Below are 18,820 nucleotides of genomic sequence, written 5' to 3' on the forward strand. Positions count from 1 at the left end.
CTGTCTTCGTGTTACCGTGTATCAGTACCTCCCTGCCGGTATTAACCCCTGCACTGCTGACCTGTCTACGTGTTACCGTGTATCAGTACCTCCCTGCCGGTATTAACCCCTGCACTGCTGATCTGTCCCTGTGTTACCGTGTATCAGTACCTCCTTGCGTGTATTAACCCCTGCACTGCTGCTCTATCCCAATGTTACCGTGTATCAGTACCTCCTTGCATGTATTAACCCCTGCACTGCTGCTCTGTCCCCATGTTACCGTGTATCAGTACCTCCCTGCCGGTATTAACCCCTTGCACTGCTGACCTGTCTACGTGTTACCGTGTATCAGTACCTCCCTGCCGGTATTAACCCCTGCACTGCTGATCTGTGACTGTGTTACCGTGTATCAGTACCTCCTTGCGTGTATTAACCCCTGCACTGCTGACCTGTCCTCGTGTTACCGTGTATCAGTGCCTCCCTGCCAGTTAGGGTTACCACCTAGTCCCTTTAATTCCGGACACATGTTAATTACACAGGTTCTGTGGCAGTTTAAAACCAGGTGAAGTGGAGTCTTGTAGTCAGCCAGCCACAGAACCTGTGTAATTAATATGTGTCCGGAATTAAAGGGACTAGGTGGTAACCCTACTGCCAGTATTAACCCCTGCAATGCTGCTCTGTCCCCGTGTTACTGTGTATCAGTACCTCCCTGCCAGTATTAACCCCTGCACTGCTGATCTTTGCCCGTATTACCTAGTATCAGTACCTCCCTGCCGGTATTAACCCCTGCACTGCTGCTCTGTCCTCGTGTTGCCTTGTATCAGTACCTCCCTGCCGGTATTAACCCCTGCGCTGCTGCTCTGTCCCCGTGTTACCGTGTATCAGTACCTCCCTGCCGGTATTAACCCCTGCGCTGCTGCTCTATCCCCATGTTACCGTGTATCAGTACCTCCCTGCCGGTATTAACCCCTGCACTGCTGACCTGTCTACGTGTTACCGTGTATCAGTACCTCCCTGCCGGTATTAACCCCTGCACTGCTGCTCTGTCCCCGTGTTACCGTGTATCAGTACCTCCCTGCCGGTATTAACCCCTGCACTGCTGCTCTGTCCCCGTGTTACCGTGTATCAGTACCTCCCTGCCGGTATTAACCCCTGCACTGCTGCTCTGTCCCCGTGTTACCGTGTAACAGTACCTCCCTGCCGGTATTAACCCCTTGCACTGCTGCTCTGTCCCCGTGTTACCGTGTATCAGTACCTCCCTGCCGGTATTAACCCCTGCACTGCAGACCTGTCCTTGTGTTACCGTGTATCAGTACCTCCCTGCCAGTATTAACCCCTGCACTGCTGCTCTGTCCCCGTGTTACCGTGTATCAGTGCCTCCCTGCCGGTATTAACCCCTTGCACTGCTGCTCTGTCCCCGTGTTACCGTGTATCAGTACCTCCCTGCCGGTATTAACCCCTGCACTGCTGACCTGTCCTTGTGTTACCGTGTATCAGTATCTCCCTGCCAGTATTAACCCCTGCACTGCTGCTCTGTCCCCGTGTTACCGTGTATCAGTGCCTCCCTGCCGGTATTAACCCCTGCACTGCTGCTCTGTCCCCATGTTACCGTGTATCAGTACCTCCCTGCCGGTATTAACCCCTGCACTGCTGCTCTGTCCCCATGTTACCGTGTATCAGTACCTCCCTGCCGGTATTAACCCCTTGCACTGCTGCTCTGTCCCCGTTTTACCGTGTATCAGTACCTCCCTGCCGGTATTAACCCCTGCACTGCTGCTCTGTCCCCATGTTACCGTGTATCAGTACCTCCCTGCCGGTATTAACCCTATGCACTGCTGCTCTGTCCCCGTGTTACCGTGTATCAGTACCTCCCTGCCGGTATTAACCCCTGCACTGCTGACCTGTCCTTGTGTTACCGTGTATCAGTACCTCCCTGCCAGTATTAACCCCTGCACTGCTGCTCTGTCCCCGTGTTACCGTGTATCAGTGCCTCCCTGCCGGTATTAACCCCTGCACTGCTGCTCTGTCCCCGTGTTACCGTGTATCAGTACCTCCCTGCCGGTATTAACCCCTTGCACTGCTGCTCTGTCCCCATGTTACCGTGTATCAGTACCTCCCTGCCGGTATTAACCCCTGCACTGCTGATCTGTCCTCGTGTTACCGTGTATCAGTACCTCCCTGCCGGTATTAACCCCTTGCACTGCTGATCTGTCCTCGTGTTACCGTGTATCAGTACCTCCCTGCCGGTATTTACCCCTTGCACTGCTGCTCTGTCCCCATGTTACCGTGTATCAGTACCTCCCTGCCGGTATTAACCCCTGCACTGCTGCTCCGTCCTCGTGTTCTAGTTTATACGTCTCCCTGCCGGTTTTAATCTAGATCTTTGTACCCCCGCGCATCTAGGGGACCTTCAGACGCACAGTTTGGGTACACTGTCTGTCACTAGCAGGATGGTAATACTGCCCAATACTATATGAAGGTATTGATGTCAGCCGCTGATACCAGGCCAATTAACCGTTGTACACTACACCCGGGAGCGTTACCGTGGTATTTACGAACAGTGCGATCGGCCAGATAAATCCCGCAGGAGGCTCCTGTGTTAATCTTCTGCAACTACAAAGAATTAAACACGCTAATACTAGATGTGCGCCGGCCACTTTTTGGGGTTTTGGATTTGGATCTCCCTTCGTGTTTTGGATCTGGATTGCTTTTGGCAAAGCACCCTTGTGGGTTTTGGTTTTGGGTCTGGATTTTTTTTTTAAATTCTAAAAATGTCTAAAATAACAGAATTTGGGCCTGTTTTTGCCCCTAAAGTATTATTAACCTCAATAACATTAGTTTCCACTCATTTCTAGTCAATTGTGATCACTTCACAGCTCACAAAATAGTTTTCATTTCGTTAGGCCAAAAGGGTATCCCGAGGTAGCTGGATGACTGAGCTAAGCGACAGCAGTCGGCATCACATACATGTGGACCTTACACTTCCAACAGGGACTTCAGGGACTGTCTCATGTGGCTGAAACGATTGGTTTGTTTGGGCCCCCACAGAACAAGCTGGCAATGGGCAGTGCACAAACTGGCTTTACAAGATGTCATCCTCAGCATCCGATTCCTCAGCCTCATCCTCTTCTTCACACACAATTAATTTGTCTTCGCTGGAATCAACCAATACAGGAGGACTGTGTGTATTAGGAGGACGTAAGTGCTGGTGAAGGAGGTCCTGTTGGTGGAATTTGAAATTCATTTTTCTGAACATCATCTTCTTTGCGTTTTGTGGAAGGAACCTCCTACGCCGATCGCTTACAAGGTTCCCAGCTGCGCTGAAGACTCTCTCAGAATATACACTGGAGGGTGGACAACTTAAGTAAAGCAAAGCCAATTTGTGCAAAGGACGCCACATTGCCTTCTTTTCTTGCCAATAATGGAATGGACAATCTGACATACCTATATCGATGCTATCGGCAAAGTAGTCATCCACCATTCTTTCAATGGTGATAGCATCATAGGCAGTAGCAGTAGACATGTCCATTATGCTAGGAAGCTCCTTCAGTCCGGACCAGATGTCAAATATATTTCCGGACTGAATAGCAGTCGGTCTCCTAGGAAAATTGATTTTTTTTCCTCACAACCTTACTGGGAGAAACTGAAGGAGGAGATGTGTCCCTGCCATGTTCCGCTTCAGCTGCCAAAATTTCGGACCAAGAGGTCTTTGCACCTCTGCAGAGTTGTGCCCGTTGGTAACAAAGACACAATGTAAGACTTAAACCTAGGATCCAGTATTGTCACCAAAATGATAATGATCTGATCCTCCTTCAGTTTCTCCAACTGCTTTTGCAAAAGGCCTATCAGGGGAATGACCTGACTCAAGCTGGCAGTGTCAGAACTAACTTCGGGTGTAGCCAGGGCCGGGGCTAGGATGTTCAGCGCCCCCCCTGCAAACTGTAAATTTGCTCCTCCCATACTTTACAGAAAGACAGCAGGTGCAGAAGGCGCATGCTTCAAAAAAAGGGTGTATAATGTCCATAGTAGTAGTGCCTCATACACTCATAATATGCCAAGTAGCAGCAGTACCATGACCAGACAATTTGATGGACCTGTGGCAGAAAAGGGTTTGTGCCCCAGCCCCCACCCCCCCCCCCCCACCCCACACACACACACGAAAACACTGTGAGAGTGCTCGCCAAAGTGACTTTGACCGGGAGGGGCAGGGCCACATAATAGTACCAATTCAAATCACGCTGCACAGTGGTGTGTTATTCACATTACACCACACAGTACCACTTGTACACATTACGCCAGGTAAAGCCCCTTTGACACACTGCACCAAGAAGAGCCCCTTAGAACCACTATGCCAGGAAAAGTCACTTAGCCACTTGGATACACTGCACCAGGATTATGCACACCATATTGCCAATTACATATCGTCACACACTGTAATGCCCATTACACATTATGCCACACACCACAATGGGTACTCTTTACTTAGAAGGGCGCCCATCTCGGCCATCTCGGGCATTGAATGCACTAAAAAATCAGGTGCGATGCGACAGACGAGATGCCCGAGATTTCCCATAGGGAACAATGTTAAATGTCTCAATTGACCCGATTTTCCTGTTCAATGCCTCAATTGACCCGATTTTTCCATAGGAAACAATGTTAAATGGGCCACAGAGGCCAAATAGGCACCCTGAAGTGTATAATGGCCACCCGAATTGTTAACGCCACCCCACGATCAACGTCAACCCGATGCGTGGCGAGCGCAGCAGTACGCGTCCTACGACCTTTTCATACCCCCACTATCCACGTCGGCGTGGAGTTGAGAATAGAAAGTGTGGCGAGCGCAGCGAGCCACCGAGCCCGAAGCGTGGCGAGCGCAGCGAGCCCCGCGAGGGGACGCGGATACCTTCACAGGTATCCGCGTCCCCTCGCGGGCTTCACAGCTGTCCGCGCCCCCTCGCGGGGCTCGCTGCGCTCGCCACGCTTCGGGCTCGGTGGCTCGCTGCGCTCGCCACACTTTCTATTCTCAACTCCACGCCGACGTGGATAGTGGGGGTATGAAAAGGTCGTAGGACGCGTACCGCCGCCCCACGCGGGCTCGCTGCGCTCACCACGCATCGGGTTGACGTTGATCGTGGGGTGGCGTTAACAATTCGGGTGGCCATTATACACTTCAGGGTGCCTATTTGGCCTCTGTGGCCCATTTAACATTGTTTCCTATGGAAAAATCGGGTCAATTGAGGCATTGAACAGGAAAATTGGGTCAATTGAGACATTTAACATTGTTCCCTATGGGAAATCTCGGGCATCTCGTCGGTTGATCGCACCCGATTTTTTAGTGCATTCAATGCCCGAGATGCCCGAGATTTTTTACTAACGATGCCCACGATCAAAATCGTGGGCGCCCTTCTAAGTAAAGAGTACCCCATAATGCCCCTTGCATATTAAACCACACACAATAATACCTATTACACATTATGTCACACATCTTAATGCCTATTACAAATTATACCATGTAAGGTCTGCTTACCTACATGCTCATTGCCAGGAGTTACATTCTCCTTGCCTGGGGCTGCAGACGCACAGTGCCCTAGCGCTCCTGGAATCTGCACTTCCAGATAGCGCTGGGTGCCCTGACAGATGCTCCTGTCTCCTCTAACATGATGCCCATTTTTGGAGGGGTACAGGGTCTCTGTTTGTTCACGGACAGAGGCACAGAGCCCCCTGCTCCCTTATCCTGGCTCCTGTTTTCCCCAGTCGCCGGGGATCCAACAGGTGCTAGCTAGTGGAGTGAGCACCTCTCTGGCTTGGTGCACCCCCATCACGTTTAACACGCTTACCAGGTTCTGCTGCCCAGGGGCGTAACTAACTATTTAGCGCCCCCCCCCCCCCCCCCCGCCGCACGTTTATTCGGCACCCCCCCCCCCCCGCACACACCTAACCTGCCCCCCCCTTCTTACCCGCGGTCTGCGTCTCGCCCAGCTCTCTGTCGGGACCTGCCTGACCGTCACGGTCCCGGTCGGCTCCTGCTGCTACAATGAAAACTGACTCTTAGAAAATGGCTGCCCCCATACTGCAGACAGAAAACTGTCTGCAGTATGGGGGCAGCCATTTTCTAATTGTCAGTTTTCATTGCAGCAGGAGCCGGTCAGGCAGGTCCCGACAGAGAGCCGGGCGAGACGCAGACCGTGTGTAACTATAGCCCCGCAGCCCCCCGGCGGCGCCCCCAATTTCTCTGCGCCCCCCCCACCACCACCGCAGGGGCTGCGGAGCTATAATTACGCCACTGCTGCCACCTCTGCTTATACCTATCACCCCCTCCTTTCCATTTATCCATATGCCATCACCCCCTCCCCACCCCTTATATCTTTTGCACACCACCACCACAGAAAACACAAGCCCCAAATACCTTTAACCTTCATTTGTTTGATGGTGGCTTTTTGGCTGCATGCACTACTGGAGCTGGCTTAGGTGAGCCCTGGACAGCATTGAGGCTCCTTCTCCCTGCTTACTGCACTGGCAGCGCTGACAAGAGACCAGGGCCCCAGTAAAACGTGGAGGCGTGGCCTAATCGCGGGAGGCGTGGCCACGCCCCCTTCGTGGATTTTTTTTTTTTTATAGAGGGATACTTTGATCATCCTCGGACCTCCCCCGAGTAGGGATGGCCATCGTTGCCATTGCCATCGATGGTTGCCATCAATGGCAATTCTGCAACTGGCCATCGATAGTACTAAACTATGCAATGGCTGACCATCAATATTTTTACATATCGATGGTCAGCCATTGTGTTTGATTGATTGGCCCGTGGGCCAATCAAAACACGGGGGCGGGGCTTCACGGGTGTCGGGGGCGGAGCTATCGTTTTGCTATTCCATCGATGGAGGGAAACCATCTGGTTCTCCCCCATCGATGGCAAAAATATTCGACATCGGCCATGAACCATCAATGATTTCGAATCATCGATGGTCGATGGCCATCCCTACCCCCGAGTCCTCAGCAGCACAGCCACAGCACACTGCAGCGTGTGCTGTGCTGACAGTTACAGCATGAGCTTCTCATATGCCGTCACATATGAGAGCTTGTGCTGCTGCTGCTGCTGCCCTGATATGAGTCCGTCACCATCCAGCCGGTATGTGACGGGAGGAGCCCTAGCTGCCCGGATATTTAGAAAGAATGATGATGCTGCTCACTGCTCAGTGCAGATTCCCCCATCATTCCCCAGGGAGTCCTGCTTTACGCTGCCAGTGCTGCAGCCTGTCATAGGCACAGCGGCGGCCAGCAGCAACACCACAAGCAAGGTGCAGAGCAGGGAGCGAGCGCCTATCCAGCCTGGCGCCTCCCTGCTTTGCATACCTTGCTGAGCGGCTAGCGCCGGCCCTGGGTGTAGCACACTCAAAGGGCTTCAGGATCTGGCACAACACGGAAATGATTCTCCACTGAGCTTGACTCAGGTGCATTCCCGTTCCTCTCCCTATGTCATAGGTCGAGGTGTAGGTTTGGATGGCCTTTTGCTGCTCCTCCATCTGCTGAAGCATATAGAGGGTGGAATTCCACCTCGTGACCACCTCTTGCTTCAGCTGATGACAGGGCAAATTTAGCATTTCTTGCAAGTCTTGCAATCTCCTGCACGCACTTGCAGAATGGCGAAAATGCCCACAAATTTTCCGAACATCGGACAACATCTCTTGAACACCCCTGCCATATTTCTAGAAATGTTGCACCACCAAATTTATTCTGTGAGCAAAACTGGGAAATGTTGGAATTCGCCCACATGTAATGCACTCACAATATTGGTGGCATTGTCGGATACCACAAATCCCGAGGAGAGTCCAAGTGGGGTAAGCCATTGCGCAATGACTTCCCGTAGTTTTTCTAGGAGGTTTTCCGCTGTGTGCCTTTTACTGAAACCGGTGATACACAGTGTAGCCTGCCTCTGAATAGCAATGGGAGATGATGTTGCTGCTGCTGTTGGTGCTGCTGCTGAAGGCAATACATCTACCCAGTGAGCAGTCACAGACATGTAGTCTTTGGTTTGCCCTGTTCCGCTTGTCCACATATCCGTGGTTAAGTGGACAGTGGGTACAGAGGCATTTTTTAGGACAGTAACAACGCTTTTTTTAATATCTGTGTACAGTCTGGGTATTGCCTTCCTGGAGAAGTGGAACCTAGATGGAATTTGGTAACGGGGACACAGGATCTCAAGCAACTGGGTAAAACCCACAGAATTAATTGCGGATACTGGGCACATGTCTAATACCAACATAGTTGTTATGGCGTCAGTAATACGCTGTGCAACGGGGTGACTGCTGGCATACTTCATCCCCCTTGCAAAGGATTGTTTTACAGAGAGGACCACCTATTACTGGACAGGGCCCACAGACCTCTCTGCTCTCGCTCCCAGGACCCCTCTCTACCCAGGGATGTGATCTTGCGATGCCACTACCACATGGCTAAAGAAGAGATCCTATGCGAGGCCCGGAAGCTAACCTCAGTATAATTTCGGAACCACTCACTCCAAATATACCAAGATTGCCTCATCCACTCTTCTCAAATGGAAAGATTTCAAACCTATTACTGTCCTGTTAATGGAAAAAAACATTAGCGACAGATGGGGTTTCCCCTTCCACATTCTGATTTGGCACAGAACCGGTTCCACCCTGCTAAATCACTACCTGAAGCCCAATCTCTATTAGCCTCTATGGGACTTCACACATCTTCCCCACCAACTGGCATGACTTCAAACGAACAGACTCCTCATCAGTGGCGTAACTATAGCTCCGCAGCCCCCGCGGTGGCGGGGAGGCGCAGAGAAAGTTTGGGTGCCGGGGGTCTGCGGGGCTATAGTTACCCGCTGCTGTCTGCCGGTACCTGCCTGCCGTCCTGTCACAGTCCCATCTCTCCCAGTGCTGGCTCCTGCTTCTATAATGAAAACGGACACTTAGAAAATGGCTACCCCCATACTGCAGACAGTTTTCTGTCTGCAGTATGGGGGCAGCCATTTTCTAAGAGTCACTTTTCATTATAGCAGCAGGAGCCAGTGCTGGGAGAGACGGGACCGTGACCGCAGATGCGGCTGGGCAGGTATGGGCATAGGGGGGCGCCGAGGGGAGGGGGAGTGTGTGTGTGGGGGGGATTTGCGGCAGTGGGGCGCAAAATAAGTAGTTACGCCACTGCTCCTCATCGGTCCCTTTAATCGAGACTGGATGAAGGTACAAACTGCAAAGAAATCAGCTTCTTCTGACCCCCCACCTTGAACATCTATGGATGTCTATTTCGTCTACCCTTATACATCCCAGGTTGTTATACATAACATATATCTACTTGTTTGATACGAAGCTGTTCTGTTGTTACAGTAGACTCACCGTTTATGGTGCTGCCCTGTTATGTATTACTGGACTCTGTTGCTGATTTAGCCTTGATATTTCTACCCTTTGTTAGATGCACCCGTTCCTATTTGCCTTCCAGCCCTACCTGGCTTTATCAAAGTTATAAAGTTGTCTCAGTACAACGAAACGCGTCAGGATGAACCACATAATACTGGACTCTGGAAACTATCAGCTTTTACCCCCTTGAACCAGCTCCCTCTCTCTCCCTCCACGGCCCCATCCACCAATCTCTGGCACTCAATACTGGACTCAAAAATTGGGAAACCACCACCCGCATACCTTTTGGAGCCGATCTGAGACGTGAGGTATTACCATCTTTGCCCACCAGTGGATTCGAAAGTAAGGCACCCAGCAAGGTATACGGATACCCATGTTACCAGTTTATCCCGGACCCCATTGTGGATATTACAATTAACAACAAGAGGAGAGCACAATCTAGGAACAAGCGGGACTTGCATAAGTATTATTCCATTGTCCTTCCAAATCCCCCATTTCCCCATTTGAGTCATGTCATTGTGCATACATTTATTTTTTAAGTGCATTACATTTTTTATTATTGTTTGTATTTTATAAATGAATGAATTATTATATCTCTACATATGAGATCAATTAAATTAATTTATATATTTTTATGTGATACCTAATTGATCATTTTTTATTTGATTCCAAAACAAAAAAATTATTATTCTTTATCGCGCTCCACAATTCCCCTTCGTCTTTTTCATACTACCTGGCTTTATCCCTCACTATATATTTTACCCCTATTATTGCTTGCTCTGCCAGATGCAGGTTTTGAAATATGCCTGATATAACTCGCATGTTTCCCCTACTATCCCTGGGCCGGATGAGAACTCTCTGGCTGACTATTTAGTTACGCTTCTGAGCCGTTCCGGCCATGCCCCCCACAATGGGGTGTACACCCACCTCCGGTTTTTGTCACATTGTGACTCCTCTTCTTTCACTCCCCTTAACCGGCAACTCAGACCAGATATTCTCTTTCACTGGTCTTCCGATCCCCAACCCTTTTTTACCCCACTTTTTGACTGCCCCTTTATTCCGTCTTCCCTCCCCCCCAGTGTTGCATATATTATCTTGTAATTTTGGGATTTTTCAATATATCTGTATTTCAATTACTGTATATTATTGTAGTGTTTTATCCTGCTGGAGGAGGACCCGAGGCGTATCTTTATTCCCTGTACAATGACTCTTAGAATTGACTCCCAAAATGTTAACCCACTTAACTATATTTGTCCCTCATACATGCTAGAAGTGGTATAGAGATTTTACAAGAAACCCACTTCAAAAATCCTCTTCACCCAGAATTGAAATCTAAAAGTTTTCCCCTCACTTTTCATGCCTGTGGCTCCCATCAGAAAAAGAGGGGTTTCGATCCTTTTAGCTTCTCACCTTAGATTTAATCAGGATTATGTACAGATAAGGAGGGCATATGGCTTATACTCAATCACACAATGTGTACCCTGGTTAATAGCTATGCCCCAAACCAAAATCCAACCCGCTTCTTTAAGAAAATAGATGCCCTACTTGCTAAATACGCCAAAGGTGCCGTAATACTGGCTGGAGATTTTAATGCGGTTCTATATAATACTATAGACCGCTCCTCGTCTTCAAATCTAAATTCTCCAAGACCTCTCTCTCCACCTTCGAGGGCTTTATTGTCTCTCCTTAAGCGCCATCTACTCTATGATTCCTTTATAGATCCCTCAGCGAGGGACTGCACATTTTATTTCCCAGTACATAACATGTACTCTAGGATTGATATGATCCTTCTAAGCAAAGACCTTACGCCCCAACTTACCTCAGCATCCATTCACTCCATGGTCTTTCAGATCGCTGTCTGAGCTGACCTTTCCTCCTTGGCCTCTCGCCCCCCCTACCTCCTGGAGAATCAATGACTCTTTCCTGCACAACCTGGATTAGGTGAACCAGATTAGAAACCACCTGCTAGATTACTTCCAAATTAATGAAACACCCGACACATCCCCGCTGACACTTTGGGAAGCTCACAAAGCAGTTCTAAGAGGCCATCTTTTTAGTATAGCATCTAGACACAAGAAACTATATAACTCCTCCCTGACCTCTTTAACCTCTAAGCGTCACTCCCTGGAACTCCAGCACAAACTAACCCCAACTCCCGCTAACTTGTTAAACAAGGCCAAAGCGGACCTTTCACTATTCCTCTCAGAACACACCGCAAAAGCTCTTCAGAAACTAAACCAAACCTTTTACGAAAAGGGGGATAAAGCTGCCAGACTTCTGGCTGCCAGACTTCTGGCTTCTAGACTTAGAGCCAGGAACTCCCGTATTAATATCATAGCAATTAAAACCGGCACAGGTGCCATCTCCAACTCACCTACTTCCATCAACCAATAATTTCAATCCTTCTACTCTAATCTATATAATTTAAACAAGGACACCTCAGTTTCCAGGCCTTCTGATGTCATTATTGACGGGTTTCTCCGACGTGCTCAATTCCCTTGCTTATCTGAACAGGCATCTATTCAGTTAATGTAGAACATTATTTGCTGTAAGCGAAAGAGGATACTAGGCGCTTGTTTATATTAAAGAGGGATGGGGAGAAATAAAGGAGAAGTTTTGAAGACCACTTGGGGGTGGTGGTATAAGGGGACAGAAGTGGGGAAAATTGGAATTAAACTGAATATAGATAAAAAATAATAAAGTAACCAAATGATGATGAAAAAAAAAGACCAAAATTAAAAATAAAATTCCGGTGGGAACCTCCTCCAAATATCTCTAAAGACCATAAACATATTTGCTGCACATTTTATTTAAATGTATTTTTAATTTTGGTATTTATTTTTTGTTCATTTTTTTTATTATTATTTTTTATTTTCATCATTTGGTTACTTTATTATTTTTTATCTATATTCAGTTTAATTTCCAATTTTCCCCACTTCTGTCCCCTTATACCACCACCCCCAAGTGGTCTTCAAAACGTTATCTTTATTTCTCCCCATCCCTCTTTAATATAAACAAGCGCCTAGTGAGTCATATTCTATCACATAGGAGTCATATTACTGTATATCACACAGGAGTCATATTACTGTATATCGCACAGGAGTCATATTCTATCACACAGGAGTCATATTACTGTATATCACACAGGAGTCATATTGCTGTATATCACACAGGAGTCATATTACTGTATATCACACATGAGTCATATTCTATCACACAGGAGTCATATTACTGTATATCACACAGGAGTCATATTCTATCACACAGGAGTCATATCACGTATACCGCAAAGTAATCATATTCTATCACATAGGAGTCATATTACTGTATATCACACACGAGTCATATTCTATCACACAGGAGTCATATTACTGTATATCACACAGGAGTCATATTCTATCACACAGGAGTCATATTACTGTATATCGCACAGGAGTCATATTCTATCACACAGGAGTCATATTACTGTATATCACACAGGAGTCATATTACTGTATATCGCACAGCAGTCATATTCTATCACATAGGAGTCATATTACTGTATATCGCACAGGAGTCATATTACTGTATATCACACACGAGTCATATTCTATCACACAGGAGTCATATTACTGTATATCACACAGGAGTCATATTCTATCACACAGAGTCATATTACTGTATATCACACAGGAGTTATATTCTATCACACAGGAGTCATATCACGTATACCGCAAAGTAGTCATATTCTATCACACATGAGTCATATTACTGTATATCACACAGGAGTCATATTCTATCACACAGGAGTCCTATTACTGTATATCACACAGGAGTCATATTCTATCACACAGGAGTCATATTCTATCACACAGGAGTCATATTACTGTATATCACACAGGAGTCATATTCTATCACACAGGAGTCATATTACTGTATATCACACAGGAGTCATATTACTGTATATCACACACGAGTCATATTCTATCACACAGGAGTCATATTACTGTATATCACACAGAAGTCATATTACTATATATCACACACGAGTCATATTCTATCACACAGGAGTAATATTACTGTATATCCCACAGGAGTCATATTACTGTATATCCCACAGGAGTCATATTACTGTATATTGCACAGGAGTCATATTCTTTCACATTGGAGTCATATTACTGTATATCGCACAGGAGTCATATTACTGTATTTTGAACAGGAGTCATATTCTATCACACAGGAGTCCTATTCTATCGCACAGGAGTCATATTACTGTACATCGCACAGGAGTCATATTACTGTATATTGAACAGGAGTCATATTCTATCACACAGGAGTCCTATTCTATCGCACAGGAGTCATATTACTGTACATCGCACAGGAGTCATATTACTGTATATTGAACAGGAGTCATATTCTATCACACAGGAGTCATATTCTATCGCACAGGAGTCATATTACTGTACATCGCACAGGAGTGATTGCGCAGATATAATGATGTCCCAGACGAGATGATTATATTCTATGTATCCTGTGTGCTTTGGGATAAGCAGGTAAAGTGTAATATGAGTTATATTATCCGGTAGGATAAGCAGATCAGACCGGCACCAGCAGAGATTTCTCCAAGTAAACGCTGCTGAATAATTGGATAATGAGGACAAAATATCTGTATAATGTCTGTATTAGGCATTATGGAGCCTAGAAATGAGGTTATGTAGAATATAGGGCACTGCAGCCCCCAGCAGCATGCTGGGGGCTGCATCAAGTGAGTTAACACCTACTATCCCAGATAAATCAGTACAGGGGCTGAGGGACACTTACCTGGTTCCTGAGGCTGCAGCCTCCTCTCCAGCTGCTGCAGACGGGAGGTTAGTGTGACTGCCAGACTCCAGCAGTGATGAGACCCTGTTATCCCTCTCTCCCTGACGTCACTCTGCCCACTGCTCTGTGTGTGTGCAACTGGCTGTGAGTGTGTCTGTGTGTGTCTAACTGGGTATGAGATGAAGATTAGGTGTGTCACAGACACTGTGTGTGGGACTGGGTGTGTAACTGTGTGTGAGACACAGATTAGGTGTGTCACAGACACTGTGTGTGGGACTGGGTGTGTAACTGAGTGTGAGACACAGATTAGGTGTGTCACAGACACTGGGTGTGTAACTGGGTGTGTAACTGTGTGTGAGACACAGATTAGGTGTGTCACAGACACTGTGTGTGGGACTGGGTGTGTAACTGTGTGTGACACACAGTATAGGTGTGTCACAGACACTGGGTGTGGGACTGGGTGTGTAACTGTGTGTGAGACACAGATTAGGTGTGTCACAGACACTGTGTGTGGGACTGGATGTGTAACTGTGTGTGAGACACAGATTAGGTGTGTCACAGACACTGTATGTGGGACTGGGTGTGTAACTGTGTGTGAGACACAGATTAGGTGTGTCACAGACACTGGGTGTGTAACTGGGTGTGTAACTGTGTGTAAGACACAGATTAGGTGTGTCACAGACACTGTGTGTGGGACTGGGTGTGTAACTGTGTGTGACACACAGTATAGGTGTGTCACAGACACTGGGTGTGGGACTGGGTGTGTAACTGTGTGTGAGACACAGATTAGGTGTGTCACAGACACTGTGTGTGGGACTGGATGTGTAACTGTGTGTGAGACACAGATTACGTGTGTCACAGACACTTCGTGTGAGGCTGGGTGTGTAACTGGGTGTGATACTCAGTATAGGTGTGTCACAGAGACTGCATGTGGGACTGTTGTGTAACTGGGTGTGAGACACAGATTAGGTGTGTCACAGACACTGCGTGTGGGACTGGGTGTGTAACTGGATGTGAGGCACAGATTAGGTGTGTCACAGACACTGTGTGTGGAACTGGGTGTGTAACTGTGTGTGAGAGACACATATTAGGTGTGTCACAGAGACTGTGTGGGACTGGGTGTGTAACTGTGTGTGAGACACAGTTTACGTGTGTCACAGACACTGCGTGTGAGGCTGGGTGTGTAACTGGGTGTGAGACACAGATTAGGTGAGTCTCAGACACTGCGTGTGGGACTGGGTGTGTAACTGGGTGTGAGACACAGATTTGGTGTGTCACAGACACTGCGTGTGGGACTGGGTGTGTAACTGTGTGAGAGACACAGATTAGGTGTGTCACAGACACTGCGTGTGGGACAGGGTGTGTAACTGTGTGTGACACAGATTAGGTGTGTCACAGACACTGCATGTGAGGCTGGGTGTGTAACTGGATGTGAGACACAGATTAGGTGTGTCACAGACACTGCATGTGGGACTGGGTGTGTAACTGTGTGTGAGACACAGTATAGCTGTGTCACAGACACTGGGTGTGTAACTGTTTATGAGACACAGATTAGGTGTGACACAGACACTGTGTGTGGGACTGGGTGTGTAACTGTGTGAGACACAGATTATGTGTGTCACAGACACTTCGGGGGAAATTTACCAATATGAAAAACCTAGTTTTTCGTATTGGTATTTCCCCTACGACTGCATACGACTGTTTCAGTCGTATGCAAAGTCGTGTTCCGGAGGGGAATGTACAAAGCAGTCATATACGACTGCTTTGTAACCCACCGATGTCGTAGGAATTCGTATTAGCGGCACATATATACGGCCGCTAATACGAATTCGTACAGGCAATCTGCACGGATCAGTCAGATCCGTGCAGGCTGCAAGGTGTAAAAAAAATAGAAAAATTAAATAAATTTAAAAAAAAAACCGGCGTGGGGTCCCCCCCACAGCTGTAACCAGCTCCAGGCTGAAAGAGCCGGGGCCGGTAATTAAAAATCAGGGAATCCGACAAATAGGGGTTCCCCGATTTTTAACAACCAGCCCCAGGCTCCAGATCCGGGGCTGGTTCCCAAAATACGGGGGACAAAATGACTAGGGGTCCCCCGTATTTTAAGAACCAGCCCCAGGCCAAACCAGCCAGCAGGGTAATGTCACAGCCGGGGGACACTTATGATATAAGGTCCTGCGGCCAAAACATTAACCCTACCGACCAGTCAGCCTGGCCAGGGGCCCTGGGGGAGTGGGGACCCCCCTAATGAAGGGGTCCCCCCCCTCCTGGACTTACCTGGCCAGGCTGAAGCCTGGTGCTGTCCTCGATGCCCCTGGGCGGTGGGCATCGAGCTGATAGTGGTGTAAAAAATAGAATAATCTATTGTCTAATACTGGGGCACTATGAGTCCCAGCAAGCCTCCCCCGCAAGCTGGGACTTGGAGAACCACAAGTCCCAGCCTGCGGGGCATTAAAGGGCCCGCTGGGTCTTGTAGTTCCACAGTATTAAAAATAGTAAAATAAAACACACACTGACACACACTTAAAATAAAACTTTAATACATACAAAGCCCTTACATACTAATACTTACCTATCTTCTTTCCGTAGGTAGCCCTGGTCCTGATGTCCTGCAGTCCTGTGTCGGCGTTCTTCTTCATGTCGACGTTGCTGTCGGCGATGGCGTCGGCGTCCGGAGTCCGACGAAATCCATGGTGGAAGCTGTGGAAGGAAACCATACTCACCTGTCCCAGGGCGACGTAGTCCAGGTAAGGGTCTTTGCAAAAAAACAAACCGGGAACGCGAAACCAGACCGAACAGCAGGAGCCGCACGGTGTTTGTGTACATCGTACGGCTCCGCCTCCCTAATGCCGCTATTGGCCGCCTTGCGGCCTAGCGGCTCCTGATTGGCTGGGTGTGTAACTGGGTGTGAGACACAGATTAGGTGAGTCACAGACACTGCGTGTGGGACTGGGTGTGTAAGTGGATGTGAGGCACAGGTTAGGTGTGTCAAAGACACCGTGCGTAATTGGCTGAGTGGGTGATTACCTTCCAACTGTCCCGCTGTTCGTGGGAACGTCCCATTTTTAGGGGTGGATTCAGGTGGTGAAATAGAGACTCAGGGCACCGGTATCCCAAAAGTTCCTCAGGTCCAGGGAAGATGGTATGCAGTCCAGCAGAAGATAAAGTATGCGTCTCACTTAATGCACTCGGTGTTCACCATCAGCAGCATACTCCCTTTTTGCTTTGCGCTATTCTTGGCAAAATATTGTATTTTCCAGGAAGTTCGACCTGACTTAAGGTCGACATGGGCCAAGGTCGACATGACTTAAGGTCGAATTTGCATAAAGGTCGACATGAGGAAGGTCGACTGGTCACAAGGTCGACATGGGTTTTTCCTTGTTTTTTGACCCGAAAGTCGACACAGTCGACATGGACTTGTCAATGAGAATCGGACCCTCGCATCGCTCGCCACAGCTTTAATAACTTCCTCCACGCCCTAGTGGATGGTAGGGCATGAAATACCGTCTGTCGGCACATGTCGGCTCAAAAAACAGTGAAAAACCCATGTCGACCTTATGACCAGTCAACCTTCCTCATGTCGACCTTTATGCAAATTCGACCTTAAGTCATGTCGACCTTGGCCCATGTCGACCTTAACTCAGGTCAACCTTCCTGCCAGTCGACCTAGTGGGGTCGACCTAATGACTGTAGACCTAAGTTCATTCTAATAGATGACGCTTCCCGTTTGGGGGAAGGGGGTGCTGGTAGGGATGTCTGCGGAGGCATTAGTAGGAACGTGGTGTGTGCTATCAGTAGTGTCTGTAGTGGCAGTGTTCAGGAATGGGAGGGTTGCTGGTGGCAACGGCGATGTCCCGGACCGCTATGTGTTGAAGGTGGGCTATGTTTTGGTCACGGAGGGCCCCTGCAAAAGTTTTTTTCTTCAGCAGCTGCACCTTTCTATTGCCTGAGAGGTGTCAGCTGCCTAAAGATGGCCACATCTATAAATCACATACAGACAGTATACACTATACACTGCATATGTCTGTGTATAAACCGTGTGTGTGTATATGTATGTATACTGTATATATATATTTATGTGTGTGTTTTTTGAAGGGGGGGGGGGGGGGGGGGGGCGGCTTGCCGAATATTTGCCTAGGGTGCTGAGAAACCTTGCACCGGCCCTGCTGCTCAGGCAGTGTCCGGGGGGGTTGCCGAATATTTGCCTAGGGTGCTGAGAAACCTTGCACCGGCCCTGCTGCTCAGGCAGTGTCCGGGGGGGTTGCCGAATATTTGCCTAGGGTGCTGAGAAACCTTGCACCGGCCCTGACAGTCTCCAAAACTATGCAACAAATTGTGGACCCCTGTCAGAAACAATGTCCACAGGTAACCTATGCAGCCTAAACACATGCCGCAGGAACAAGGTAACTAATTCCTTGGCAGATAGTACCTGCTTAAGGGCCACAACCTGCGCTATTTTAGAAAACCTGTAGACGATCACCCATATAGTCTGACAGCCACCATGAAGTCCATCGCAATGTGGGACCATGACGGGATGGACAAAGGCATAAGTTCTCCAAAAGGCCTGGACCAAGGAACCTTATGCCGGGCACAGATGGCACAGGACAAGACATATTCCTGGACACCACACATATCGGGCCAGCAAGTCCAGCATCTTATGA

At 48.3% G+C, this 18,820-nt stretch overlaps 1 protein-coding gene across 1 annotated transcript in view; it reads right to left on the reverse strand.

Moving 5' to 3' along the window:
• LOC146009791 (synaptic vesicular amine transporter-like) overlaps nt 1–14,255 on the reverse strand; it is a 134,061-nt gene extending 119,806 nt beyond the window's left edge. Inside the window, exon 1 of the mRNA XM_083150251.1 lies at nt 14,160–14,255. The gene's annotated coding sequence lies outside the window, so the exon portion shown is untranslated. The remainder of the gene's footprint in view (nt 1–14,159) is intronic.
• Between the last annotated feature and the right edge of the window lie 4,565 nt (nt 14,256–18,820).

The sequence above is a fragment of the Crinia signifera genome, chromosome 6, assembly GCF_055691185.1.
Source record: "Crinia signifera chromosome 6, ASM5569118v1, whole genome shotgun sequence".
Taxonomy (NCBI): domain Eukaryota; kingdom Metazoa; phylum Chordata; class Amphibia; order Anura; family Myobatrachidae; genus Crinia; species Crinia signifera.